Below are 26,125 nucleotides of genomic sequence, written 5' to 3' on the forward strand. Positions count from 1 at the left end.
TATATATATAGTATAGTGTATTATATAATACACTTAGTATATATATACTATACTATACTATGCACTAAGTATTAGTGCATTAGCTAATATTATATCGAATATAGCTTTATATATATATATGTTAGCGGGTTACATTTATATTATTTAGATAGTAAATACAAAAGTGATTTTTAATTTTGACCATTGTTGACCTGAAAAGAGACCAACTTTGGTCGCTAAATATACATAAATTTAAATTAGCGACCAAAGTTGGTCGCTAAATTTAAATCAGATTTATTTATATTTTATATAATATTTAAAATAATAATATAATTGTTAAACATTAGAACTGGGTCCCAGATTAGCGACCAAAGTTGGTCTCTATTTTTTTAAGCGACCAACTTTGGTCGCTAAATTTGAATTATATTTTTTTATATTTTATAATTTTTTAAATAAAAATATAATTATTAAAATTTTATAACTGGGTCCCATATTTGGCGACCAAAGTTGGTCTCTATCTGCTTACCCCTTAATTGGCGACCAACTTTGGTCGCTAATTTTAAATTATATTTATTTATATTTTATAATTTTTTTAAATAATATTATAATTATTATAATTTTATAAGTGGGTCCCCTGTAGCGACCAACGTTGGTCGCTAATCTCAGTATACCTTTGACCAAGCAAGTCTGACCAGTCCGGTCAATATTTTGACGAAATTAGCGACCAACCTTGGTCGCTAATCTATATCAAATAATTATTTTATTATTTTCGCCAATTTAGCGACCAACTTTGATTGCTTTTCTTGACAGATCAACTTTGGTCGCTAAAGTTTGGTCGTTTTTTTCCGAAATTCTAGTAGTGTAAATTATTGAGAAGCAAATTTTTAAATGTTTGTTAGATAGGAAACAAACTTTGTGCCTCGTCAACCTTTGAATTCTATTAAAACTCTACATTCAAAAGTGAGCATGTGCATTACTCTAAACCATCTCTTCGTTGTTCAACTTACTGAAGAAAGGAAAGAACAAGAATTACATAAACTATTCTATTAGAAGATTTGTAGTACAGCCGCATTATGTTATGCTATCAACTTCAAGATCAAATTGTTTCTTTTATATCAATTTGGCGACAAGGAGAAGACATAAGAGAATTGGACGATGAGAACGAAGAAAGAAAGAAAGAAGAAAAAGAAAACGAAGGAGGAGAAGGGGGAGGAGAAAGGTGCTGAAATTATTTAAAAAGTGGGTACAAGTTAAAATTTTAAAAAAAAATAGGTATAGGTTAAATGGGGGCGACCAAATAAGGCGCCCGTGCAATTTTTACCGAACGGTGGCCAACCTAATATTGGGCTTGGACGGGCTTGCTAAGATGGACCCAGTATCAGTTTTGTCCATTACTAGGCTTGGTTCTGAATCTTATTATGATTAAAACATGTGAAGTCAAATGCATTTACATCATTTATCAGATAATTTAGCAGGAACATCTGTCTTCCACAAATGTAGTTAGAGATAAATAAGATATCCGTAACTTGTAATATTAGCAGAGGATAAACTACTCTTTTTTCGTTTAACTCCATAATTTCTATCGCCATCAAATTGGAACGAAAAAGCTTTCATGTTTCCAGTTGATTGTGACTTATGAATATTGTTGTTACAATTGTGCAGGTAAATGCCAACGTTCTATAAATTCACTATGAAATATTGCAATTTAATTTAAGCTGGATAACTAAAAAGAGATTAATAAAAGGTTAGAAATAAAATTAAGAAAGGAAACACCGTAAAGTGAAGACCGAGTCACTTATTATTATAAACTTTTTTTGCCTTTTATTTGGTAGGTAATATCGACGAAGCTACTGTGAAGACTATGAACTTTCGAACGGAGAGCAAATTCATGAATCACTCTACAATTTTAAGAAATTTTATATAAGTTTTAGGACTTTCTGTTAGATATCGCGGCCTCATAATTTTTCTCGCTAAGGTTTAGAGGTTCAATTTTTTAGTTTTTTTGTCTTTAAAAAATTTAAAAATTCATGATCTCTCAAAGTTGAGTGTCAAATGGCTCTACTTGTATTATTTATCTGTGGTACTCTTCAATCTTTGATTGCCTTAGTTGTTAGCTAAAGATATCAGACACAAAGGCGGAGTCAGGATTAATTGAAGTTTATGGGTTTAGGGTTCTAATCTTTTTAAGTTACTGGATTTTAAATTAATAATTTATATATATTTTTTTTCAACGAATTTTTTTAAAATAAATATATGAATTGGACCCGGGCAACTGAATAAAGAAATTGACAATATGGCAAAACTTGAGGTATTGTGAAAGAAGGGAGCATGTGATCAAAGTAAGAATTGTTAACTATGTATGTGCTTGAAGTAGAAGTATTCGAAGCAAAGCACATGCAACTTTTCAGAATCCACTAACTTTGGTTGTGTGAATTTACCTAACCTTTATCTTTCAGCAATGTTTTAATCTGCAATTCCTTCAGATCAACTACGTACCCTTTCCTCCACTCGTGCACTCTAATCATACACTTGCATGGTCCACTTCCTCTTCGAAAAGAAAAAGAGCAAATCAGATTCGGATTTCATCTGAACCCAATATTTTTGTGCTATACCTAAATTTATATATAAATATTTACTAAAATTATACCAAATAATAAATATAAACTCATAATTTGAAAGATATAATAGATTCAATATTAAATTTTTTAAATATTAAACCTATAAAACTTAAATCTTAAATCTGCGTTTGCTTGCTGAGCAAAGAGATGCACAATCTTTTTTGCCTTTGAGTTGAGAAAGAAGGGTCTGGCAGAATGCAGATATCTAGACAATTAATCAAGTACTTTTTGGTTTGTAGCAAAATGTTTTTCAGAGAATATGTCTTTTTTTTTTTGGTGTTTGGTTGTTAAAATACATTTTTGAGGAAAAATATTTTCCACTTAAACGAGAAAATTGTCTTCTCTCACTTTTGGGAGAAAGTCATTTTTGCTTTATAATTATCTCAAAACACTATTTTTTTTTATAATTAACAATTTTATTAATCACCACTAACTTTACATATTTATAGCCTGTTTATACCTCAACAGCTATAACCTTTACAAAATTCAAAAGCCTACATATCTCAAAACACTATTTAATTTTAGTAATTAAAAAAAATTCTTCTAGATATTTTTCTTTTTCATTATTTAACCAAACACCGAAAAACATATTCTTAAAAGTATTTTCCACAATTAAGTCATTTCCAAAAAACATATTTCGAAGAAATGACTTCCTCTTACCAAAGACACCCATATTCAAAGTTACTCCATCAATTTCATTTTATATAATATTATTCTAGTTAGTTTAAAGAAGTAGTATCTTGCAATGTTTGAAAACGTTTTAAGTTTAATATTTCATTTAAGTTTCGTAATATTTTATTAGCTGAGTGTCTACTGAAAATAATTTTTTGCCTTTTAAAAATAGGGGTAAAATCAGTATACACACAACCTTTCCAGATTCACTTGTGTAATAATACTGGATTTGTTTTTTGTTATTGTTGTTGTTGTTGTTGTTGTTAAGTTTTATAATATTTTATTAAATTAATATGGTATATGGTGCGTGTTGTTTTTTTTTTATGTATTTAATTAATATATTAAATACTTAAAAGAGGGTGAATAGAAAATGGAGGAAAATAAAATTTTTGAGCGAAATTTTAAGTTTCCCCCCTTGGTAAATGAACATTGTCCCATATTGGAAGAGGAAGAGGTTTTTTATGGGTATATAAGCAATTGCTCTTCTTCTAGCTCTTAAAGAGTTGAGAAGAAGGCAAGCCTCGCGCCGCCGTCGTCGTCGCTCGGCTTCGGCTTGATTAACTTTTTGGACAAAATTTATTTGTTAATAGTAAAATATTAACAGAAATATTATTAAATATTTGTTTTAATAACAGAATATTAATATTAAATACAATATTAAATCCAAACCATTTTTCTGTTTTGGTAACAGAAAATTAACTACCCTCTTCAATTTTCCCTCTTTATTGTTGAGTAAATAGCCATTTATGTAATGGCATTTATGATGTGTCCGTTTTGCAGAAATAGCCATTCTGAAGAGTTGCACCTCTTCAGATTTCAGCCCAACTTTGGCTATAAATACAACACTATTCTGCTCAGAATTTTACTACGATTTTCTGAGTTTCTCCTCCTCCTTCTGCATACTTTTAACATTAAACAAAACAATAGTAAGTGTGATTTGCTACCGAACTTTGTGTTCGCTAAAACACTGGGGTTTGAAGTACCACTACACCAGTGTGTAATTCATTCTATCCTGGGAGGAAATAATCCATAACCTTGGGTACTAGGAGGGGATTAAATTCCTTAAGAAAACACTGTGAATTCAGTGGGCTCGAATTGGTTTTCTGTTATTTCGTTGTTCACTTCTGTTTATGTTCATTTCTGTTTATGTTCATTTATATTTCCAGAATTATTTTATAAATACAATGTATTAACAAGCTTAAGGAATTTAATTATTTTCTGTATTTGTATTCACTATTTCTGGAGAGTAAAACCTTTGTGGTTTTGTACTCTATTGGAGATTAAAATCTACGTAATTTTAACGTTTATGTCATTCTTTTACAGAAATGACTAATGATAACGGAAACCAAGCTGTTCCGATGGTGACTACCAATGCCTCAACGAGCCGAACAACACCGGCAGCATTGGCACCGGCGGAGAAACCCGAAAAAATTTTCGGGATTGATTTCAAGCACTGGCAGCAAAAGATGTTCTTCTATTTGACTACTCTAAGTCTCTAGAAGTTCATCAAGGAAGATGTTCCTGTGCTGTCCGATGAAACTCCAGAAACTGAATGTTTTCTTGTGATTGAGGCGTGGAAGCATTCAGATTTTTTGTGCAAGAATTATATTCTAAGTGGGTTGGAGGATGCTTTGTATAACGTTTACAGTTGCGTGGAAACATCAGAAGAACTGTGGATTGCGCTTGAAAAGATATACAAAACCGAAGATGCCGGGATGAAAAAGTTTGTTGCTGCAAAGTTTTTGGACTACAAAATAGTAGATAGCAAGTCTGTTATTACCCAAATCCAGGAATTGCAAGTGATTATTCACGATCTCCTTGCTGAAGGTATAAATCAAATTAATATTGATGTTGAAAGTAGTAATCTTAGTATTTTTACTAACAGAAATTTCATTCAAGGTCTTGTCATCAATGAAGCATTCCAAGTAGCAGCGATGATTGAGAAGTTGCCTCATTTGTGGAAGGACTTCAAAAACACTTGAAACATAAACGCAAGGAGCTGTCCCTTGAAGATCTCATTGTTCGGTTGAGAATCGAAGAGGACAACAAAGCTGCTGAAAAGAGAGGCCGTGGAAACTCAACAATAATGGGAGCAAATATTGTTGAAGAGAACAAAAAGAGGAAGAAGGCTTCTGGACCGAAATACAACCCAAGCAAGAAACGATTCAGTGGAAACTGCTACAACTGTGGAAAAATCGAACACAAATCTACGGGGTGTCGTGCTCCGAAAAAAGACAAGAAGAAGGGTCAAGCAAACATGGTTGAAAAGCATGATAATGTCGATGACTTATGTGCCATGCTTTCCGAATGCAACTTGGTGGGCAATCCTAAAGAGTGGTGAATTGATTCTGGAGCTACTCGCCATGTTTGTGCTGTTAAAGAAGCTTTTGCTACTTATACTCCTGTTGGACCCGATGAGACGATTTCTATGGGAAATGCTGCAAAGGCCAAGATTGAAGGATGTGGGAAGATATTTCTCAAAGTGACTTCCGGCAAAGTGGTGACTTTGAACAACATCCTTCATGTTCCCCGAGATTAGGAAGAATTTAGTCTCTACTGGACTTCTTGTTAAGAATGGTTTTAAATGTGCTTTTGTTTCCGATAAGGTTGTAATAAGTAAGAATGAAATGTTTGTAGGAAAAGGTTACCTCACTGAGGGCCTTTTCAAGCTGAATGTAATGGTTGTTGAAAATAATAAGAAAATTTCAGCTTCGTCTTACTTACTTGAGTCAAATGAATTATGGCATATACGTTTAGGTTAAGTTAATTATAAAACCTTGCGGAAAATGATTAATTTGGAAGTATTGCCTAAGTTTGAATGTGACAAATCAAAATATCAAGTATGTGTGGAATCTAAGTATGTTAAGCATCCTTATAAGTCAGTTGAAAGGAATTCAAATCCTTTAGACTTAATTCACACAGATATTTGTAACATGAAGTCAATACCATCTCGCAGTGGAAAGAAGTATTTCATAACTTTTATTGACGTAGTACTCGATATTGCTATGTTTACTTACTTAATAGTAAAGATGAAGCAATAGACGCAGTCAAGCAATACAAAAATGAAGTTGAAACACAACTTAACAAGAAAATCAAAATGATAAGAAGTGATAGGGGTGGTGAATATAAATCTCCTTTTGAACAAATATGTTTAGAATATAGAATTATTCATAAAACAACGACCCCTTACATATCACAATCCAATGGGATTGCAGAAAGAAAGAATCGTTCATTAAAGGAGATGATGAACACATTATTGATAAGTTCTGGTTTGCCACAGAACTTGTGGGAGAAACCGTTCTTACGACTAGCCGAATACTAAATCGAGTACCCCATAGCAAAACACAATCCATTCTATATGAAAAATGGAAAGGAATAAAGCCCAACTTGAATTATTTTAAAGTGTGGGGGCGTTTGGCAAAAGTGCAAGTTCCTAAACCCAAAAGGGTAAAAATAGGACCGAAAACTGTTGATTGTATTTTCATAGGATATGCGACTAATAGTAAAACATATCGATTTCTGGTTCATAAATCAGAAAATCCTGACATTCAAATAATACGGTTATAGAATCAGATAATGTTAAGTTCTTTGAAAATATATATCCGTATAAAAAGGAATGTGAGTCGATTGGTGAAGGATCTAAACGACCTCAGGAAGAAATAAAAGAAAGTACACTTAACCAGGAGGATCCAAGACGTAGTAAACGTCAAAGAACGTCTACTTCATTTGGACCAGATTTTGTGACTTTCTTATTGGAAAATGAGCCTCAAACATTTAAATAAGCTATGTCTTCTTCGGAATCATTGTTATGGAAAGAGGCAGTCAATAGTGTAATAGAATCCATATTGAACAACCATACATGAGAATTGGTTGATCTTCCTCCTGGAAATAAGCCGTTGGGTTCTAAATGGATCTTTAAGAGGAAAATGAAAGATGATGGCACTATTGACAAATATAAGGCAAGACTTGTGGTCAAAAGGTATAGAAAACAAGAAGGTCTTGACTATTTTGATACATACTCTCCAGTTACAAGAATTACATCCATACAAACGTTAGTAGCGTTAGCTGCAGTTTATGGTCTTGAAATTTATCAAATAGATGTAAAGACGGCCTTCTTAAATGGAGAGTTGGAGGAAGAAATCTACATGGAACAACCTGAAGGTTTTGTGGTTCCAGGTAAAGAAAAGAAGGTCTGTAGACTTGTTAAGTCCCTTTACGGATTAAAACAAGCACCCAAACAATGGCATGCGAAATTTGACCAAACAATGTTGTCAAATGGATTTAAGATAAATAAATGTATGTACATTAAAAATGTTCCAAATTACATAGTCATTGTTTGCTTATATGTGGATGATATGCTCATAATGAGTAATGACATTGCCAACATAAATGCTACTAAGCGTATGCTAACTAGCAAGTTTGATATGAAAGACTTGGGGGTTGCTGATTTAATTCTGGGAATTAAGATCCATAAGACTTCTCAAGGTCTGACATTGTCACAATCTCATTATATTAAGATAGTACTTGAAAAATCAAGCACTTGGGATTTAAAGTTGCAAAGACTCCAATTGACGTGAATCTTACATTAGCAAATAACAAAGGCCAAAGCATATCACAATTGGATTATGCTCGTGTGTTGGTTTGCTTAATGTACATCATGAATTGTACACGACCAGATATAGCTTGTGCTATAAGTAAATTGAGTCGATATACGAGCAATCCAGGCCAATCTCATTGGATGGCAATGAAACGAGTTTTGGGATATTTAGAACATACCCAGGGCTTTGCTTTGCACTACAATAAATATCCTGCAGTGATAGAGGAATACTGTAATGTAAATTGGATCACCGGTTAAACTGATTCTAAGTCCACAAGTGGATATGTATTCACTATTGGTGGAGGAGCGGTATCTTGGAGGTCATCCAAACAAACTTGTATTGCCCGCTCTACAATGGAGGCTGAGTTCATAGCCTTGGATAAAGCTGGTGAAGAAGCTGAATGGCTCCGAAATTTCTTGGAAAATATTCCATTTTGGCCCAAACCTTTGGCACCAATATGCATATATTGCGATAATCAAGTGGCAATTGGAAGGGCTGGGAGCGTTATGTATAACGATAAATCTCATCATATACGATGAAGACATAAAACTGTTAGACAATTACTCTCTAGAGGAATTATCACGATTGACTATGTAAAGTCAAGTGATAATATGTCGGATCCATTTACAAAAGGCCTAACTAGAGAGGTAGTTGAGAAGTCATCAAGGGGAATGGGACTGTGGCCGAGAACAAGTCATAGTGGCAGTAACTCTACCTAAAAGACTAGAGATCCCAAGTTCTAGGTTCAAGGAGATCAAACAAAGTCATTAATGATGGTTCAACATTGTCAACTAAACTTTTGGTCCATTCTCGTGATGAGATAATGTTCAGTACCAAGGATAAAACATTAAGGCTTTTTAATGATTTCTAATTTTGATACGGGGTATATCAAATAGTCTATCTACCAGATGACACGTTTAGGAATCACCTATGTAAGTGTGAAGTGTTAGCTGCTTCAAGGAGAACTTTGTAAGGCAACATCTCTACGCACTTATGAAACCAGGCGGTGTTCATGGCTAAAACGAATACAACACTGAGAACCAAAGACGGTTAAGGGTTGGTTGTGTGACTTGTGGTTGTCTAGGTATACACCAAAGTTTGACGGTTCAAAGATATCAAATCTACCGATTGATCGAGTATATCCGACATAAGTTCACTACGGAAAGTTCAAAGGAAAACCTACTTATCCAGATGCAATTAATCTTTACTTGCGAATCACACAGTTTTTCATGCATACTTCCGTGATATAGCCATTCCCTATTCATGTGGGGGATTTTTGGGTTTTTATGTATTTAATTAATATATTAAATACTTAAAAAATGGTGAATGGGAAATGGAGGGAAATAAAATTTTTGAGTAAAATTTTAAGTTTTCCTTGCGCCATCGTCGTCGCTCCGTCGTCGTCGTCGTCGTTGCTCGCTCGGCTCAGCTTCGGCTTCAGATTCAGATTTGGATTCGGATTCGGATTTGGATTTGGATTTGGATTTGGATTTGGATTTGGTCAAATGATAAATTGATTGATTAACTTTTTGGACCAAATTTATTTGTTAATAGTAAAATATTAACAGAAATGTTATTAGATATTTGTTTTAATAATAGAATATTAATATTAAATCCAATCCATTTTTCTATTTTGGTAACAGAAAATTAACTACCCTCTTCAATTTTCCCTCTTTATTGTTGAATAAATAGCCATTTATGTAATGATATTTATGATGTGGCCGTTTTGCAAAAACAGCCATTCTGAAGAGTTGCACCTCTTCAGATTTCAGCCCAACTTTGACTATAAATACAATACTATTCTGCTCAGAATTTCACTACGATTTTTTGAGTTTCTCCTCCTCCTTCTGCATACTTTTAGCATCAAACAAAACAATAGTAAGTGTGATTTGCTACCGAACTTTGTGTTCGCTGAAACACTGGGGTTTGAAGTACCACTACACCAGTGTGTAATTCGTTCTATCCTAGGAGGAAATAATCCATAACCTTGGGTACTATGAGGGGATTAAATTCCTTAAGGAAACACTGTGAATTCAGTGGACTCGAATTAGTTTTCTGTTATTTCGTTGTTCACTTCTGTTTACGTTCATTTCTATTTATATTCATTTATATTTCCAGAATTATTTTACAAATGCAGTGTACTAACAGTACGTTAAAGACCACCAGAATTTAGGAATAATATACATATAGCTCATGTGTCAAAAAAATTCTTTTTATTTTAAACCTCAAATTCAGTCAAACACATCATATGATATAGTAGCTAGTACTTATTAATTAGGAGCAATACTTTTATAATCCTCTCAAAAGGTGGATAAGAATCTTTCGAGGGGTAGTCTCTCACACCAAAAGTTGGACAAGAATATATCTAATGATCCAACTCTTAATTACTGCCAGTGTAGTACTTGCTCTGTTCCAATATATGTGAATCTATTTTCTTTTTGGTCCGTTAAAGAAAGATTGACCCCTTTCTACATTTGGTAACAATTTAGGTTAAACTTACAATTCTATCCTTAATGAGAAGCTTTTATAACCACACAAATACTCTGGGCTCATTTTTAACTTGTTTAGGACCACAAATTAAAAGTCTTTATTTTTTCTTAAACTCCGTACCCAGTCAAACATGTTCACATAGATTGAAACAGAAGGAGTACTAATTTATCTCTCAAGCAAACTTGTTGAGACCGAAATTTCAGCTCAAAGATGGAAATACATTTTCATCTTTAATTAGGCGGTGGTAGGGCTGTCAAATTTGGCCCAACTCTAAATGATCCGCCCAATCCGCCTAAGGTTGGGTTGGTTATTGACTCGCCCATATATTGAACTCAACTCATCTTGACCCAACTAATCTCAACCCATTTAAAGTCGGGTTGATTTTTAACCCAAATTGATTCACGAGTAATTTGCTAAAATATTTTAAATATAAATTTATTTTTTTATTTGATATGTTATATATGACCATAACAAAATAAAAAAAAAATCTTAGTTAGTAATTATATAATTCATAAGAAAGAAACATATATTTAACTAAAGATTGATAAGAGTTGGAGGGGCTGGGTTATGACCTAAATTTTAGCCCATCTTGATCCAATCCATTTTAGCCCAAGTAACTTTTGGGCGGGTCAATTATTGACTTAACCCGTTTGATCCGCCCAAAATTGGCCCAATCTGCCCATTTGACACGTATAAGGGGTGAGATTTAATAATAAGCAAAGAGTTGTTTTACTAGGCGGATCTAGAGTCTAATATATGGATTCATGATAATTCAATAATTTTTGTTCAAACCTAGTATATGTATTAAATATTATATATTAACTTGATATTACTATAATAACTCATAAGCTCTAAATCTTGGATTCGTTTCTATGCTTAAATTGCTCGCTCGAAAAAAACTCTTTTAGAGCCTAGTACCAGCCAAGCCCCTTGACTTGGCAACAAACGTCGGTTATAGAATAGCCGTTTACTCGATTTTCTTGTTCTTAAGGATTTTCTAGCCGATAGGCATTATGTAACTCATAAAATTTAAATTTTGAATTCGTTTCTATGCCTAAACTGCCGCACTTAGAAAAATAATGTAGAAGAAAGTGTATACAGTCGAAATCGGGTTCACCAAGGTTCGATATTGAGTTATATCAAACCGAGGTGCGAGATTGTATTATCGGGTTCGTGACCCCAGAACTAGACAGAATCGAGACCAAACAAGATCGAAGGGAATCTGCCGAACCGAATAACAGAGGGCCGAAATATTCGCGATCGGTTGAAAATCATGGCGGAAATCTCGGCACGTATCAAGGAGAGCCGAGTAATTAGCAAATCATAAGATTTTTTACCTTGCATAGAATTGTACCAAGAGTTGGACATCTCTACTATATAAAAAGGGGATCTGATCATTTGTAATACACATTTAAATACGCAATACAAAGCAATTTACTATTATTTCTAGCTCTTATCACCTTGTTATTCTGTTCTTATATAAGAAGAGGCATTTTTTCGCTTGAGGGTGATAGAACTCTAAAGCCAAGGCTGTTCAATTTGTGTGGTTTGCACTTATTTTCTTATTGTTAATTTCAATATTAATCCGTCTTCTTAATTTATGCCATGTTATATCACGTATCCTTAATACCGTGTATAAATTCAATTGTTATCCATTTTTTAGGGTAAACAATTTGGCCCCCACTGTGGGGCTAAGGATCATAGTGGTTACTCAGTACGCGTTTTCATAACACATACTCTTTCACTTGTTCTTTGAAGTATCTTTGATTCCAGGGTCAAAATATCGAACTCTCAATCAGCACCCCTTCACGTCAACAACAATTTCGGCCACCACGACGAGAATGGAAACATAGCACCAGGAAACAACGTAGCCCCAGTCGATCTCAATGGAGTTTCGACTATAGATCCAATCGGCGTCAGCTTGCATGTAGCCCTCAACGTAAATTTGGTTGTCGATCTCGAGGGCAGCATCTGCAGAGACGTTTAATCAGACGCTCAAAGCATGCATGGCAGTGAAGATGACGGGATCAACCTGCGGGTGATCTTCGAAATGCTGCAAGCTCAACAGGCAATAATAGCCCAGCTCCAAAACCAGAATCGCCCACCAAGCAGGATCGAGCCCGAGCAGTCACAAGAAGTTGTCCATAGGGTTGAATCGATTTCAAAGAAATCAGATGAGAAAGAAACGGGAACCGATCTTACAATCATGAAGATGCTCGAAGAGCTGACAAAACGAATTGAGTGGGAGGAAAAGAAGATCGTGGCAAATGACAAAAAGATGGAAACATACAATTCCAGGGTCGATCAAATCCCGGGGACACCACCGATATTAAATGGTTTGGACTCTAAAAAGTTTGTGCAAAAGCCTTTCCCCCTTGAGCGCGGCTCCCAAGCCGATCCCCAAAAAGTTCTGAATGCCCGAGATTCCTAAATACAATGGAACGACTGATCCGAACGAGCATGTCACCTCTTACACATGTGCTATCAAAGGGAATGATCTAGAGGATGACGAGATCAAATCTGTCTTACTAAAGAAATTCAGAGAGACCCTATCGAAGGGGGCTATGATATGGTACCACAATTAACCACCTAATTCTATTGACTCATTTGCTATGCTTGCAGATTCTTTCATAAAGTCACATGTCGGAGCCATCAAGGTTGAAACCAGGAAATCAGACCTTTTAAAGGTAAGGCAGAAGGACAACGAAATGCTCAAAGAATTCGTGTCCCGATTCCAAATAGAATGGATAGACCTGCCACCAATTGCCGATAATTGGGCAGTTCAAGCTTTCACCCAAGGACTCAATGTTTGAAGCTCGGTGGCTTCGCAACATTTGAAGCAGAATTTGATAGAATACCCGGCTGTCATTTAGGCAGATATGCATAATCTGTATCAACCGAATATCAGGGTCGAAGACGACCAACTCGGTTCTCCTTTAGGGTCCATTTATCCTATTAGACCCGTTGACAGAATCATGAGGCATATCGATCGAGGATCGAGGTCAAATAGAGATCGAAATCAGCCATATAATGGAGATCATAGGAGCAGCAGATTTGGGCAGAATCCTGTATGAAATGAATGAGAAGTGACCGAGGCCAGAGCTCTCGAGGTCTCATGAGCAAGAACGACTTTGACAAGCCTATCAAACCCAAAGAAGCACCTCGATTATCAGAATACAACTTTAATGTTGATGCAACCGCCATCGTATCAGTTATCGGGCGCATCAAAGATACTAGATGGCCTCGACCTCTACAAACCGATCCATCTCTAAGAGATCCCAAACAAATGTATATCATGGCACCCATGGCCACAAAACGGAAGATTGTCGACAATTGAGAGAAGAAGTAGCCCGGTTATTCAACAACGGGCATCTTCAGGAGTTTCTGAGCGACCGAGCCAAGAATTATTTCAGAAACAGGGATTCCAATAAACAAAACGAGCAAGAGGAACCTCAACACATCATTCAGATGATCATCGGAGGGGTCGATGTTCCTCAAGCTCCAATGTTAGAGCGTACCAAAGTATAAATCACGAGAGAAAAATAGACTCGAGATTACATGCTAGAAGGAACTTTATCTTTCAACAACGAAGATGCAGAAGGAATCACGTAGCCCCATAATGATGCACTCATAATATCTATACTCATAGAATAAAATTGAGTTAAACGTATATTAATTGATCCAGGTAGCTCGGCCAATATCATTTGATCGAGGGTCGTAGAACAAGTTGGCCTACAGGACCAAATCGTACCTGCAGCCCGAGTGCTAAACAGGTTCGACATGGCTTGTGAAACCACTAAGGGAGAAATAACATTGCCGGGAAACGCCGCCAGAACAATCCAGGAGACCAAGTTTTATTTGATCGAAGGGGACATGAGGTATAATGTTCTGTTCGGGAGACCGTGGATCCACCACATGAGAGCTGTGCCCTCGACCCTTCACCAGGTGTTAAAATTCCGGACACTAGAGGAAATTAAAACAATCTACAAAGAGCAGCCCGCCACAAAGGAAATGTGTGTCGTCGATAAAGTAATTCCAGTACCGACACTCTCATTGACAAATGAGCGAGATTCGAAAACAAAACAGGAAGCCAAATAGCAATCACTGATGCTGGCCTCGACCCAATAGGACAAGCAGTGGACTAACAAAGACGATGATTACGAGGTTCCTTGATCCTTCATAGTCCCCAATGAATCCGACGCTACCAAATCAACGGTCAAAGAGCTGGAGCAAGTCATATTAATCGAACATCTGCCCGATCGAAAGGGATCCCACCGGAGATCACCACTCACAAACTAAGCCTGGACCCGAAATTCCATCGTCAAGCAGAAAAGGAGACCACAGTCTGAGATCAAGCATGCTTTCATCAAGGACGAGGTAACTAAACTCTTTAAAATAGGGTCAATCAGGGAAGTCAAATACCTGGAATGGCTAGCAAACATAGTAGTAGTCCCTAAAAAGGGAATAAATTGATAATGCGTATGGATTACAAGGATTTAAATAAGGCATGCCCCAAAGACTCTTTCCCTTTGCCTAACATCGATTGCATGATCGACGCCACGGCCGTCCACGAGATCCTCAATTTTCTCGATGCCTACTCCGAGTGAAACCAAATATGAATGAACCCGGATGATCAAGAAAAAACCTCCTTCATCACTAAGTATGGAACATACTATTGTAACGTAATGTCATTTGGATTAACAAATGCTGGTGCCACGTACTAACGTCTAGTAGACCGGATATTCGAAGAACAAATAGTGAAATCTATGGAAGTTTATATTGATGATATGTTAGTGAAGTCCCTGCAAGCAGAAGACCGTTTAAGCATTTAGAGGAAACCTTCAGTATATTGAAGAAGTACAAAATGAAACTGAATCCGGAAAAATATATGTTCGGAGTCGGATCAGGTAAATTTCCTGGGTTCATGGTATCCAACTGAGGAATCGAGATCAACTCCGACAAGATCAAAGCCATAGAGGATATCACGGTAGTGGACAACGTGAAGGCCGTACAAAGGCTAACGGGGCACATAGCTACACCAGGGTGATTTATCTCGAGGACTTCCGACGAGAGTCATCAATTTTTCTCCCTGTTGAATAAGGAAAACAACTTCACATGGACCCCGGAATGCCAACAGACCTCGGAAGAACTCAAGCGATACCTATCAAGCCCGTCACTACTTCACACACCGAAGGCGGACGAACAACTGTACTTGTATTTGGTAGTATCGGAGATAGAGGTAAGTGGAGTCCTAGTTCGGAAAGAATAAGGTACGCAATTTTTGATTTATTATGTTAGCCGGACCTTAGGTAAGGCCGAAACTAGATATCCTCACTTAGAAAAACTAGTGCTCACTTTGCTAAGCGTCTCTAAGAAACTAAAACCATACTTTCAGTACCACCCTATGTGTGTTGTGACAACTTACCCAATGTGAAATATAATGCATAAGCCCGAACTCTCGGGCCGATTGGCCAAATGGGTCATAGAAATCAGCGGTTATAATATTGAATATCGACCCTGGACAACCATTAAGTCTCAAATTTTAGTAGATTTCGTGGCTGACTTAATGCCGACCCTAATACCCGAGGTTGAAAGAGAGTTACTGATAAACTCGGAGATGTCTTTGGGAATCCGGACCCTCTTTAGGGACGGCGCATCGAACACAAAAGGGTCTGGACTTAGCATCGTACTGAAGCCACCCATAAGAAATATAGTTAGGTAATCCATTAGATCTATGAAATTGACTAACAACGAGGCCGAATATAAGGCGATGATTGCAAGTCTAGAACTAGCCAAAAGCCTAGGGGCGAAAGTGATTGAAGCTAAGTGCGACTCCCTTCTTGTGGTAAATCAAGCTAATGAAACGTTCGAAGTCAGAGAAGAACAGATGCAAAGGTACTTGGATAAACTGTATGTAACATTACATCGATTCAAGGAGTGGACTTTGCAGCACGTACCTCGAGATCAAAATGCTGAGGCCGAAGCACTTGCAAACTTAGGCTCTTCGATCAAAGACGATGAGCTCAAATTGGGGGTAGTTGTACAACTCATAAGATCGGTAGTAGAAGAAGGTCACGCCGAAATAAACTCTACCAACTTAACTTAGGATTAGAGAAATAAATACATAGAATATTTTGAAGACTGGCAAAGTACCCTCAGACCCGAAAGAGTCGAAGGCCCTATGCACAAAGGTAGCTCGATTCAGCTTGTCCGAGGACGGAACCTTATTCGGAAGAATATTTGATGGCCCATTAGTAATATGTTTGGGATCGGAAGATACCGAGTATGTTATGAGGGAAGTACAAGAAGGCACCTACAGGAACCACTGAGGCACCAAATCATTGGTTCAAAAGGTAATCAAAGCAGGCTATTACTGGATTGATATGGAAAAAGATGCGAAGGAATTCATACAAAAATGTGGCAAATGCCAAAGACATGCTCCAATGATTTATCAACCCAGGTAACTGTTGCATTCGATCTTCTCTCCATGGCCATTCATGAAGTGGGGAATGGACATGGTTGGACCTCTTCCATGGGCACCAGGTAAGGCTTAATTTATCTTATTTATGACTGACTATTTTTCTAAATGGGTTGAAGCCCAGGCGTACGAGAAGGTTAGGGAGAAGGAAGTCATCGACTTCATTTGGGACCACATCATTTGTCGGTTCGGGATGCTATCCGAAATCGCATGTGACAACAGGGAATAGTTTATCAGTAGCAAAGTGACCACGTTTCTCAAGGATCATAAGATCAAAAGAATTTTGTCCAACCTTATCACCCCAGTGGGAACGGACATGCCAAATCAACTAACAAAACCATAATCCAAAACCTGAAGAAAGGGTTGACCGATGCCAAGGGAAAATGGAAGGAAATTCTGCCCAAAGTTCTTTGGGCATACCGCACAACCTTGAAATCCAGCACTAGGGCTACCCCTTTCTCATTGGTTTATAGCACCGAAGCTTTAATACCAGTCGACTTTGGGGATTCAAGTATGAGATTACGATATGCTGATAACTAGGGATTATGATGCATTTTGCACTCCTTCTTACTTGAGTTTTGATTAGAAATGTGTACAAAATAGTCCCAAAGGCTTACATGTTGTACTTGATTGCAGAGTTTGGTCAAAAAGGTGACAATTCATCAAAACCAGCTCAAAAAGGAGTGAAACATGCACAAGTACCAAGAACAAGTCCAAGCATAGTGTAACAGGACCAATGCAGGGCGCACTACATTCTGTACAGTCCGCAAAGAGGAAGTTCAGAGAGGTGCTATTTCAGAGACTCAAGCATAGCAGCCGCAAAGCAATTTGTGCGGACTGCAATGGACTTAATGCGACCGCACTCGATATTATGCGGTCCGCAAAGATAGAGTTCAGAGAGTTGCCAATTTGGGGAATCACTGCCAATGCGGTCCGCGGTCCTTTTTGTGCGGACCGCAATAGAAGCCCGGCCGTGGTGCATTTTGTGCGGCCCGCGATGGCCAAGTTCAGAGAGCAAAAGTTTAAAGCCAAGAGCCTCAGTGCGGCCGCACTCGATTTTATGCGGTCCGAATTACCCCCGCAGGGTTATTTTTGTTCAGAAAATTCGGCCTAGTATAAATAGTTTCTTTTCCCATTTTTAGGTCATCAATTGTATTTTACTTAGCTACTGCGCTCGTGAACAATGTTCCTTTACCATTTTTAGTAATTTTATAATAGTTTTACCATTGAATCTTCAAGTTTTAGCTTGTAATTAAATATTATGGTTTTTTCTTCATCTATTTCTTTGTTTTCTTCTATTATCATGAGTAGCTAGACCCATTAGCTAGGGTTGTGGCTCAACCCTAGTGTGAGTATTTGATGGGTATTGTGTTTTAAGGCTTGAATGTATATGGATATTTGATATTTGGACTAATTTATGGTTTTAATGTTGAATTAGTGGTTGCAAACACTAATTTGTGCCTATTTGACTTGGGCTCTTCTTGAGAAAGAAAGCCTAAGTTTAGGAAAATTAGTCCAACAAGGAATTGGGGCGTATTCAAGAGATTGATAGCCCCAATTAAAGGGTTAAACCTAGAGATAGTAATACCTGACTTGAACCTCAATTGCTTGCTCAAATTATCATACCCAATTGGTCTTGAAGAAGTCAACTAGGACAAAATCACTCAAACTACCGAGAGGTATAGAGTGAGTAGTATCGTGCAATGGTTATATCGTAATCCCCAACATGACAACCTAGCCTTAGACTCGAGAATCTGTCAAGTGTCCACCTAGGAGAAAGTCACTTCCCTAGTGCCTTTTAACTATTTAGACAACCTTTCAAGTATCTTACTCTTAGCTTAACTTAGCTTAATTTAGCATCTTATTAGTATACATTTAGAAGTAATATCAAAACCAACTATGATTAGAAGTTCAATTAAGAGCAATTACACATCTCCGATTTAGATAGAAACTCAATTCCCATTTCTAGCTCCCTGTGAAAATCGATCCCGACCTTCTTGGGTAAAAGCTGCTTCGACCACTCTTGCTACTTTGTAGTAGTGCAGGGTTGGCCTCGATCACTTTTTGGTGCCGTTGCCAGGGACCTAACGGTTTTGGCTATCTATATAAATAGTTTTGTGTATATTTTTTCTTTCCTTCTTTGTTATTAAGTTGTGTGTGTCACAACTTCAAGTACAAAATGGCAGCAAACTTAAACAACGCACCTCTTAGAGATTTTCCACCGGGGGAGGAGGTATATAACAATGTTGATGATGTGGTCCCTATTGTGCCTCAAGGATAAAGGAGAGGCTGCCAGGCCAATGATAATATTCCATACCCTCCCCCGCCACCTCCAAGAGTGGCTTCTCGAGTGCTTCCCAACCAAGGCTATGCAAGTGCAATTGTCCCACCCCTGATTCGGGCGGACAATTTTAAATTACCAATGTGATGCTGACATTGCTGGAGCAACGTGGGTATTTCACGGGTGCTGCCAATCAGAATGCTTCCAAACATCTCTATGGTTTCGTGGATACCTGTTGGGGGATCAAGCAAACTAATGTGTCCGAGGATGCACTTCGGTTGAGACTCTTCCCTTTCTCACTTAGAGGGAAGGCATTGGATTGGCTTGAGCGACTTCTCAACCATTACATCACTACTTGGGATGAGTTGGCGGATAAGTTCATTGTAAAATTTCTCACCAGGGCACATGACAGCATTGAGAGATGAGATCTTAGCCTTCAAGTAGGAGCCCACCAAACCATTACATGAGATTTAGGAGCGCTATAGAACAATGGTAAAAGAATGCCCCAACAATGATATGACTGAGGCAATGATCCAACAGACTTTCTACCGGGGCATTAACACAACAAACCAGTCCATAGTGAACCAATTTGTTGGGGGAAACTTCATGAAGCTGTCTTATGATGAGGCTTGTGACATTCTTGGCGAGATGGCTGACACGTCTTCCGCTTGGCAAAGTAAAGCCAATGTGCCCTAGGGTGACCCCATGGTCACTCACTTGCACAAAGAGCTACATGACCATGGGCAGGCTATAACAGAGCTGACAACTACAATGGACCAGTTAGCAATGACACAATTGCAATAAGATCAAAATCTGTGCCAAGTAAATGCTATAAAGGGTGTCAACATGCTAGTGAACAAAAGAAGACAAAGAGGTCAACAAAACCAAGGGTATTCGGATCAATTTGACAATGATTGTGGTGGATCAGGATGATGATTATGATGGGTAGAATGAAGAGGTGCAATACGTGAACAACTATCAAGGCCAAAGGGGCAATTCTTCCAACCAACAACAATGGAGACCCCAAGGCAATTGGGGCAATCAATAACAACAAGGAAATGGTAATTGAGGGAACAACAACAAAAATTTCAATTGGGGTAATCAGAACAATAATCAGAACAATCAGGGTAATTGGAATGGCAACAACAACAACTGGGGTGGTAACAACAATCAAGGAGGTTGGAACAATGGCAATCAAGGAAACTGGGGCAAGGCTTTCAAAGGCCCCTAATGTACCAACAACCGAACAATCCACCCCATTTCCATCCCAAGGTCCTGGTTCTTCCAATAACAAAATGGGTAGAATTGAAATGATGTTTGAACAGATGATGAAAAAGAATGCGGACTCTGATGCTCAGTTGTCTTCCCACAATACTTCAATCAGAAACTTGGAGGTTCAATTAGGCCAAATCTCATAATACTTGAATACTCTCCCTAAGGGAGCTCTACCAAGTGATATGGTAGTTAACCCGAAGGGTGGGAACAATCATGTTATGGCGGTAATTATAAGAAGTGGAAGAGGCAGTGATGTGAATGCCTCCAAGCAAAAAGCAGTTTTGAGTGATGAAGTTGAGTTGCAAGAAGATGAGATTCCTTTGGTGGTTGAAAATGTGATTGATGAGAATGTGAATGAAGAAGTGAGGATTAATATTTAAGATGCTGAGGTGGAGACTTAGAATGGCGTGAACCCGTCTAGGGAACACGTAATAGACATGCCGGAGCCAGTTGTGCCTAAAGCCAAGGCTCCTTTGCCAAGGCCACCTCCACCTTATCCTCAAAGGCTCGCGAAGCAGAAAAATGAGAATTAGTTTTAAAAGTTCATGGACATGATGAAGAGCTTATCCATTAATGTGCCTTTGGTGGAGGCTCTTGAACAAATATCGGGATATGCTAAATTCATGAAGGACTTGGTGACAAAAAAAAGATCCATGGATTGTGAAACTATCAAGATGACCCACCAAGTTAGTGCAATAGTGCATTCAATGGCCCCGAAGCTTGAAGATCCCGGTGCTTTCACCATTCTTTGCACCATTGGGAGTGCGGACTTTGCTAAAGCTCTATGTGATTTGGGGGCAAGTATCAACTTTATGCCCTACTCAATTTTCAAGACTTTGGGTATTGGGCAACCGAAGCCGACTTCCATGAGATTGCAAATGGCAGATAGAACTATGAAAAGACCATTGAGTATTATTGATGATGTCCTTGTCCGGGTGGATAAATTTATCTTGCCAGCTGATTTTGTGATCTTGGATTGTGAGGTAGATTATGAAGTTTCAATCATATTGGGAAGACCTTTCCTTGCTACTGGAAAGGCCTTAGTTGATGTGGAAGCATGGAAACTCACCTTCCAGGTGGGTGATAAGAAAGTGGTCTTTCATGTGTGCAAGTAAATGAAGCAGCCTAACAGTTCTGAGGTGTACTCTTTTGTGGACCTTGTCACGACAGTGATATTAGATGAAATCAGTGCAATGATCAATGTGGAGGACCCTCTAGAGGCCGTATTATTGAATCTTTATGTAAATGACGATGAATGCCGAGTGGAGTGTGTGAATGCTTTACATGGGATTGGCTCTTACTCTTATGAGCCTAAGAAAAAATCTTTGGACCTTGAGAATAGGAAGACTCCACCAACAAAACCTTCAATTGAGGAACCTCCGGTGTTGGAGTTGAAGTTGTTGCCTTCACACCTCAGGTATGATTTCTTAGGCCCTAGTTCTACTTTTCCAGTTATTCTTTCCTCTTGTCTTACTAACATGCAGGTTGATGCCACGTTGGCGGTGCTTCAAAAGTAGAAGAAGACAATTGGATGGACTTTAGCTGATATTCAAGGGATAAGCCCCGCATTCTGTATGCACAAGATTATTCTGGAAGATGATGCAAAATCCTTCTTGGAACATCAAAGGAGGTTGAACGAGGCAATGCAAGAAGTTATGAAAAAGGAGGTGATCAAGTGGTTGGATGCCGGGGTTGTGTACCCCATCTCTGATAGCTCTTGGACTTTGCCAGTGCAATGTGTACCAAAGAAGGGTCGCATGACCGTGGTTGCAAATTTGCAAAATGAGTTGATTCCTACCAGAACCGTCACCGTTTGAAGGGTATGCATGGACTACCGTAAGTTGAATAAAGTGACCCTCAAGGATCACTTTCCATTGCCTTTTCTTGATCAAATGTTAGATCGACTTGTTGGGCGTGCCTTCTACTATTTCTTGGATGGGTATTTTGGATACAACCAAATCTTGATTGCTCCGGAAGATCAGGAGAAGACCACATTCACTTGTCCATATGGCACCTTTGCCTTTTCTCGGATGCCTTTTGGGTTGTGTAATACACCGGCTATATTTCAGCGGTGTATGATGGCCAATTTCACCAATATGGTGGAAGATATCTTGGAGGTGTTCATGGACGACTTTAGTATTGTGGGTGATTCGTTTGAGGAATGTTTGAAAAATCTAGATAGAGTGTTGGCCCGTTGTAAAGAAACCAATCTTGTTCTTAATTGGGAGAAATGCCACTTCATGGTGGAAGAGGGCATAGTTCTTGGGCATAAAATTTCAAAACATGGTATAGAGGTGGACAAAGCAAAAATTGATGTGATTTCAAGGCTCCCTCCCTCTACCTCTGTCAAGGGAGTTCGAAGTTTTCTTGGGCATGCTGCGTTCTACCAGAGATTTATCAAAGACTTTTCGAAGGTAGTGAATCCCTTATGCAAGTTATTGGAAAAAGATGCCAAGTTCGTGTTCGATGAGAGATGTATGCAAGCTTTTGAACTTCTCAAGCACAAGTTGACCACCACTCCTATTATTACCGCACCCAATTGGAGCTTGCCTTTCAAGCTAATATGTGACACGAGCGATGTTGCGATTGGGGTGGTTTTGGGTCAAAGAGTGAACAAAATGTTTCATCCTGTGTACTATGCGAGCAAGACAATGAATGATGCTCAAGTGAACTACATGGTGACTGAGAAAGAGCTTTTGCCTTTTGTGTTCACGATGGAGAAATTTCGGCCATATCTTATGGGTGCCAAGGTCATAGTCCATACCGATCATGCCGCACTCCGGTACTTGATGGCGAAGAAGGATTCCAAATCTAGACTGATGCGATGGGTTTTGTTACTTCAAGAGTTTGATTTGGAGATTGTGGACTGGAAGGGTAGTGAAAACAAAGTGGCGGACCACTTGTCCCACTTGGATAAGGAGGGGAGGCCTCATGATGGCCTAGAGATCAATGATTCATTTCCCGACAAACAACTCTTTTCGGTGTCGGTGAATGGTATGCCATGGTTTGCGGACGTTGCTAATTTCCTTATGACTGGTATAATCCCGTGTGAGCTCTCTCTAACCAAAGGAAGAAGCTCAAATGAGATAGTTTGAAATTCTATTGGGATGAGCCGTACTTGTTCAAGATTTGCACGGATGGTGTGATCCGAATGTGTGTCCTGTCACACCTCCTTTTTCCGCACCCGCGTGGGTGCAGAGGGAGTTTTTTTCCAATTAAAGGACAATCGAAACGGGATTGGTTTATTTATTTCAGAGTCGCCACTTGGGAGATTTAGGGTGTCCCAAGTCACCAATTTTAATCCCGAATCGAGAAAAAGGATGACTCGATATTACAGTCTGCGTACCAGAAATCCGGATAAGGAATTCTGTTAACCTGGGAGAAGGTGTTAGGCATTCCCGAGTTCCGTGGTTCTAGCACGGTTGCTCAACTGTTATATTCGGCTTGATTATCTGATTTTATACAAATATGAATTCATGTGCAAATTTTAACTTTCACCGCTTTCATAGTTATTATCATTTTAAAGAATGTGAACATCGCTTAAAAACATGTCTTTGGACTGTGTCACATGAAATGCACCCACAATCCGGAACATATTTTATTTGATGTTTTGGGATTTGAATTTGGGTCGCATGAAATGCACACCCAAGTTTAAGAAAGTAGATTATTAAACACGCGCCTAAAGAGACTATCGCGTTATTATTTTGGGAAGGGCCGTGAAATTCGCTAAACGCCATGTCCCGAATTCTAGGTAATTTAATATATACATTTCGAGGGCCCCGCAGCTTGTGCATTTTTGTTTGTCGAGGCTCGTCTCACTCATTGTAAAAAAAGGAATTTGCAACGTCATGGAAATGCATCTCAGACCACGTCACAATCAATGTACCCATGATTAGAGACACATTTCGACTCCGTTGAGATTTGGATTTGGGTCACATAAATGTGCACCCGAGTTTAAGAAAATAAATTATTAAAGGCGCGCCTAAAGCAACTAGCGTGTTGTTATTTTGGGGGAGGCCGTAAAATTCGCTAAACGGCATGTCCCGAATTCTAATTATTTTAATATATACATTTAGAGGGCCCCGCAGCTCGTACATTTTTCGAGGCTCGTCTCATTTTTATTAAAGGCAAGCCTAAAAACAACTACGATTATCTACTTTGTGGTGGCCATAGAATTTGCTAAAAACGACACACCTCGGATTCTGATTTCGAAGGATTACTTCTACTAAAGGTTTAAGCCCATATTTACACAGCTACTAAGAGCATTGCACTAGGCTATATCTGTTGGGCAAAATCACGTAAAAATAAATCTGTAACCTAATTGCAATGTTCCTTAATAATACAAGCACTAGAAACATAACTTAAACAAAACAACAGCAAAAAAACTAAGCATAATTATGCATCTTTTGCCAGAATCTCACTCATATGCTCGTATTAAAACAAGTGAATAACCACATACATATGAGCATGGAACAACTAAAAATCTACTGAAGCAAACGAAGAAAAATGCCAAATAAAAACCTCAAACAAATCTGAACGAAAAACTAACCGCGAGGCGGCGTTGTCCTTGAAACGCGATGGACTGTAGGCGATCCTTGACACCTCGGACGACAACCTCGACGTACCGGACCTCGACGAACAAAGACGACCTCAACGAAAACGGGAAGCCGGGACCAAGACTGTCAACGACCCGAGATGTGGGCTGCTGTTGATTGTTTTTCGACGCAGTTGACCATTACGAGGGGATGGAGCAGAAGGGGTCGAGGGATAGTGACGACGCAACAGTGGTTCCGACGAGGAAGCAGCAGCAACTGCTGCTGGATAGCAGCTGAGGCGTGGGGGGGGGGGGGGTCGTCTGTGGGTTTAGCTAGTGAGGAAGGCGATGGGGAGTTGGTTGCGTTTGGACGTGGAACGGGCTGGAGATTGAAGGGTATGTTTGGGGGTGGTGTTTGGTGGCGGAGAGGGAGCTGGTCGGAGGTGATGGTCGTAAGTGCAGGTGGGTTGTTGATGGTGGTTTTGGGGTTGTTGATGGTGGTTTTGGGTGGTGGTCTGTTTGTTGATGGTGGTTTTGGGCTGTCGGGAAGGTGACACAGCAGCAGCAGCAACAGCTGCTGCTCGACGGGGCCGGTGGTTGCGATGGAGTTTGGATGGGTTGTTTGGGCAGTGACGGTGAGAAAGAGCTGGACGAGATGGGACGATGAGGGAGTGGAAGCTGGTTGCGATGGTTTTGGTTACGACGGGGGAGGAGAAGTGGTCGTGGGGCTGGTTGGTTCGGCAGGTGGTCGACGAAGGGAGCTGGTGGTTATGGAGGTGGAAGGGTCCGTTTGTGGTGGTGTTGAGACGGAGGTGGTGTTTTGGTGGTGGTTTCAGGTGTTGGGGGGTTGCTAGTTTAGGGTTTTCCTTCTTCTTTTTGGAGAAGATGAATCCACAGTGCACCCCTTCAAAATTTTCCAAAAAAGTCCGTTCTCCAAATGTGTTTTGCCCGTGTATTTGATACCCAATGCCAAAAAATGAGCCCCACGCGTGGTGGGGTTCGAGATTTGTGTCCCCCACGCGTGGTGGGGTTCCCCGTGTATGGAATTCCGTCCGTGTGCGTGTCCCCTCATGTGTGGTGGACTCGGATTATTATGGGCTAGGTCCGAAAATTAGGCCTAAAACCGGGTAGTTTGAACCCGAATATTATTCTTTTGCCCGGACCCGAGAAATAGGAACACGACGTTGCTCAACTGATTAT

The sequence above is a fragment of the Nicotiana tabacum genome, chromosome 8 (genome assembly GCF_000715075.1).
Source record: "Nicotiana tabacum cultivar K326 chromosome 8, ASM71507v2, whole genome shotgun sequence".
NCBI lineage: Eukaryota > Viridiplantae > Streptophyta > Magnoliopsida > Solanales > Solanaceae > Nicotiana > Nicotiana tabacum.